This window comes from Condylura cristata, unplaced genomic scaffold (genome assembly GCF_000260355.1).
Source record: "Condylura cristata isolate star-nosed mole 26May11 unplaced genomic scaffold, ConCri1.0 scaffold00024, whole genome shotgun sequence".
Classification (NCBI taxonomy): domain Eukaryota; kingdom Metazoa; phylum Chordata; class Mammalia; order Eulipotyphla; family Talpidae; genus Condylura; species Condylura cristata.
Window position 1 is genome coordinate 24,778,923 of NW_004567125.1, and position 5,464 is coordinate 24,784,386.

The following is a 5,464-nucleotide window of genomic DNA, read 5'->3' on the forward strand; positions in this document are numbered from 1 at the left end:
TAACAATAAGTCTGATACTTGAGATAAAGAAACTTTCAGGTTGATGTAGTAGAACGTAACAGAGGCAGAGTGAACATTTAGACAGTGGTTAAGGAAGGCTTTCTGGGGAAATGAGAGATAACAGACCTGTGAAAATCAGACAGTTCTGTTTGGAACTTAAGGAAGAGCCTCCTCTGGTCAAAGAAACAACAGACTCCAAGGTCACCATCTTGGTGTTTTCACAGCACAGAAAGCAGGACAGTGAGACAGAGCACAGAGAATAAGGCACTCTTATCTGAGATGGGGTTCAATAAGTAGAAAGGCTCCTAATCAAGTAACAACTATATCCTCCCCAGGGCCAACACCCTATAAGCCTCTTTGGGCCTTTTTCATTCCTGTTTGGTGCCTGTTAAGAACCAGCCAAACTTCCATTTCAATCTGCATAATGAGCTCAAGTCTCATTGACAGTTGAAGAGCTCCAATTGGATTGGTCCATTTAAAATCCTGGTGCTAGATTGGTCCAATGGGATTGGTCCATTTAAAATTCTGGTGCCAGATACAAAAGGGAAAACTGGGGTGCCTGTCCAGACTCCATTCGCACTGAGGCTAGGGCAGGCTCATGGGCTGAGATGGCCTCAATGGGCTCAGGGACACATTGGGTTTAACAATTCAGGGAGCCAGGCAGTAATGCTGGTATAAAGGTCCCAGTGATTACAGGATCCCTGCCTGTTCCTGGGGGCCCGCCATTTTGGCCCAGTGTGATGCAGGCCTCTCTGCTGTAGCTCTAGGAAGCACAACTCTGGAGCTTCTCCTACAGGGCCCAGTGCTCATCACTGCTGATATGAGCCAATTGCTGTGGAGCTTGGAGCTGCCTCTGCTGCTGGTACCCCAGGAGTGGCCTGGGGACTGCTGCAGTGCAGCCTGGGCCTATTCTGCCAGGGGCTATGGGCCAGCTCCTGTCATGAGAGTAACCAGGAGCTACCCACAGGTCGCTGCTGAGATTGCTGCTGAGTCTGGCTGCCAGAGCACCAGTGGGGCTGCTTCTGCTGGGTAGTGAAAATCCTGCTTCTGCTGCTTTAGAGCAGCATGCCCTGGTGGGCCCAAGGGCTGTAGGAACTGGGGCGCAAAGCAGCAACAAAGCCAGCGGCCCTAGCAATGCAGGCAGTGGGATAAAGCCAGTCTCAACAAGACTGGTAAGTTTTTTAATACCAACACAATTCTAGCAAAAATCACTAGAGAATATTGCCAAGTAGTCAACGGAAGTAAAAGGCAAAGTGCAAAGAAACAGGTAGATGAAGAGATAGTCGTGACAGTCTCACCAGATTTCCTTAATTTCTTTTTGATGGTGTCACCAGACTGTAGATAAGGGCAAGGTCTAATTTTCAGTAAGACAGCTGAGAAAATTTCTCAGAAGTTGATTTTAAAAGCTGAAAAATAAGTGAACTGGATAAAGAAAAGTCCGCTGGATTGTATCTGAGGAGGTGACCAGTATTGTTAGGGTGATGAGGATGGATGATTGCAGACTGCAGGAAGTCTCTGGGTCTCAAAGCAGAACGTGCTATTTCTTTCTACCTGTTTTGTCATTTACTTGAATGAAGAATTTACAGTAATACAGTCAAATAAATCATCAATAACTCAAAAAGGAAGAAACAAAATAAAATACCAAAGATCACAATGACCTGAAAATGTTAGGAAATGAAATGTAACAAGGGTAGAAGTTGATATCCTTATCAAGTCCTGAAAATCAAGAGCACAAGTTGATGTTGGCTTCAGAGAAATGTGTCCATTTCTCAAGGATGTTAGTAGACTGCAAAGCAACAGATATGATAAGACCTTCAAAAAGTTAGTGAAATTTTCTATGGCCAATTTAAAATTTGGTGTCTAGAGGAGGGCCGAAGAGGTGCTCATTCTGCAGTCACACATCAGGCCAGTCAGAGAGGAACTACAGCTATCTAGGATAACCAGAGCCTTGCAGAGGAGTACAAGCAAGCTGGTGAAGGCTCTCAAAGCGATAAAAGAACAGGAATATTTAATCTGAGCAAGAAATTGGCTCAATAGAAATTTGATTCCTGGCTTAAAATTGCTCAAGAATTATATGTAACAGAGAAACTTTGGTCTGTGTAGTGTTAGAGAGCAGGAAGAGGATAAGACAATGGCAACCCCCCAGTAAACAACAACTATATAGAAGCAATTTCTACCTCCCCATAAAGAAAAGAGTAAAGTGGTTCAGAAATGCAAAGTGACATAGTGACCTCCCCATTCTAGAGTTCGAGCTTCTATCGGATGGCTACCTCCACTGATGCTGTAAGCTAAGTTTCTAAAGCTGGGAGGCTGGACACGATGACTTGTGGAGCAGGGATTCTTTGCTTATTTTTATTATTTGCTTCCCACATTTTATTCTAGAACTCATACAAAATATTCCAGATAAAAGAACTTTAATCCTAATTTTCCTCTTCTTCATTCTGAATAATCTGGAAGTAACATAATTAATAACTCTCATGGCTGTTAGCAACTCTGTGCAGTCAGTCATATAGATTACCTTTCTTCAAATATTGTGTGGTGAGATGTTTCCAATACCTGTTAGTAAAAGACATCTTAGAAGTTACAGTGATCTCACTCTTGACCCATTTAATGGTCACAATCCCCTGCCCCTGCCAAGATTCCCAGCTTTCCCAATCCCTTTGATTTTCTCCAGAAGAAACTACCCAAATTCTTCTGCAGGGTGGGTACAATGAAAGGTGAACTTCAGAACTTACTTCTTTTTTTGGTCCCTTTTTGCCACAAGTTTTTTTTTTTTTAAGATATTTATTTATGTATGCATACATAACTGGGGTACAGGGCAGAGATGCAGGGGCAGTGAGAGGATTCACCAGAGACAGACTGGGGAGCAAAACAGACAGATGTACTGAAATACACTGCTGAGGGGAGCAGCAGGTGAGACAGGAGAGGTCTGCTGCATGATATGGGTCACCTCCCTGGCCAGGGATCAAACTCATGCTGCAGTGGCTGGTGATAGCTTCACAGTGCTGCACTTTAAACACTTGCACCTGCCACAAGGTTTTTGACAGGCCACATGGTTGCAAGGGTTCTTAATGAGAAAATCTGGTCAAGCTTCTGGAAGACTGAAAGCAGTGAACTTTTTATTTTTATCCATTACTCTTTTTGTTTGCATGTTTTAACCAGAGTGTCCAAAGGAATAACCCCAAAATGAAGTTCATGGTGACTGCCTTCGGTCGATTGTCAGCTCTGATGTCCTAAGATTCAAATTCATGCACCTGGTGCCCCAAAGGTAAATGAAATTTCCATTGAGTATCATCTATGAGAAAAGAAGATTCCTTAGATGCTTGGGATATAGGTGCACATCATGGATAGCTTGGTACTGTGTTTTAAATTTAATTTGATTAAGGCAAGTGAAACAACATGCCTCTGTGGCTGTAAATTCAGAACCCCCCTCCCGATGCCTACCAGCTTCAGGCATTGGTTCCTGACATCTGTCTAAGGTCCTACAACACATACTGTTGTAGGCTACAGAAGCAGAAACTGGTGTCAGGACTCCAGGTGCCTTGGTGTTCCCCTCTCATGAGCCCCCTGACTCCTGGTGGTCAGTGTGGGACTGGGATAAAAACTAGGGAGAGAGACAGTGTCACATCTGCTTGTTTTCCACCAAGAACATTCAGTGCCACATGGTGCCAGCTGGCAGCAGCCTCTATCAAGGACATCAGTGCCTCTCTGGGTCAGGGCTGCAGGCAGCTGGCGCCGAGTGAGTTCCTCCAAGACTGTGGGCTCAATGAGGCCTCCTGCCCAGCTAAGCTGGGACAGAAGAATGTTTCTTTAAAAAAAAAAAAAAACATATATATGTATATGGCCCTCCCTGGTGGGTGCAGTGGGTTAAAACACAGCACTAAGAAGCTAAAGCCACTTCAGCATGAGTTCAATCCCCGCCTGCCCCGGAGGTGACCACATGGCGTGGCAGACCTCTCCTGACCCGCCCGCTGCTCCCCTCAGCAGTGTACTTCGTCGATCTGCCTGTTCTGCTCCCCTCTACCTCTGGTGAATCCTCTCACCCTCTGCATTTCGGGCTTGTACCCCAGTTCTGTATGCATAAATAAATAAATCTTAAAAAAAAATCATTTATTTATTTATTTATTTATGCATACAGAACTGGGGTACAAGCCAGAGGTACAGGGACAGTGAGAGGATTCACCAGAAACAGTGGGGAGCAGAACAGGCAGATGGATGAAGTTCACTGCTGAGGGGAGCAGCGGGTGGGACAGGAGAGGTCTGCCACGCCATGATCTCCCTGGGCATGGCTGGGGATCAAACTTGCCCTGAAGCTGCTGCGGCTGGCTTCGCAGAGCTGCACTTTAACCCACTGTGCCATCAGACAGGGTCCTGTGACAGAAGAACACTTCAAGGAGCATATCCAACCCCTAGAACCCAAAAACATATAAAGAGGACATAGAACATAGGCTGTGAAAATGGAATGATCTCTCTCTGCCTGGACTCTCCTCCATTTTTGCCTCTCTCCTTCCTTCTTCTCTCTCTATTTCTTTGATTGTTCTTCCCCTCCTTTTCTGGTGTGACTGCTGAGTTGGCTCGGCACCCCTGTTCAAGATCTGAGTTATATAATATGGCTTATGAAAGCAAAACAAGCCCAAAGCCTGCCACGCCATGCTGCGGGAAACCCAGGGTGAAATGAAAACACCTGGAACTTGACTGTTCCTGGCTGTCTTGGACTTCTTGCAGGGCGGATCAGCACGAGAAGGTCTGATGTGCCAAGTGCCCAGACGAAGTCTAAGTCTCTGAACAAACTGGGTCGGGTTTGAGAGTCTTCCAGTCTGTTCAAAGGCAGAGAACATGTTAGAGACAAAGGAGGGTGGAGTGGGTGGCGATCAAGAGAGACTTGATGGTTAAATAATGTGAGGACTAAGACGAGAATCTTCCATTTTCCACCTTTTCAATGACTGAAGACTTGTAAAAGGGTTGCACAAGCCACAGCAGTTTATTAGTCCTTGAAGTGTTTCTTGGGCTTTCAGTAGCTGTGCAGACAAAACATCAGAGTTGTGATCAATAATTTCAAGCTTTCAAAAGTGACTTATCCTCCAGGGGGCAACCTGATTATTCAGGTAGAAGTATTAATGCCTTTCCCTGAGAGCCCCTCCTGGGAACGCAGTTGCAAGACTGTGGAAGTCGTTTGAGGTTTCTTGGTCTGTATTCTTTCTGCTGAGTTCTTGCCTTTCTTTCTTTCCTGAATATCAACCCAAGGGCTGATGCATCAAGTCACGTTCCTTTAGGATCAGAAGCTTAACCTAGAAGAAGGAGGGAATAAGTCACAGTGGGCAATTATTTTTTTTTTTAAGATTTATTTATTGGGCCCTCTCTGGTGGCCAGCAGATTAGAGCACAGCACTAAGAAGCTAAAGCCACTTCCGCATGAGTTCGATTCCCGCCTGCCCCGGAGGTGACCACATGGCGCGGCAGACCTC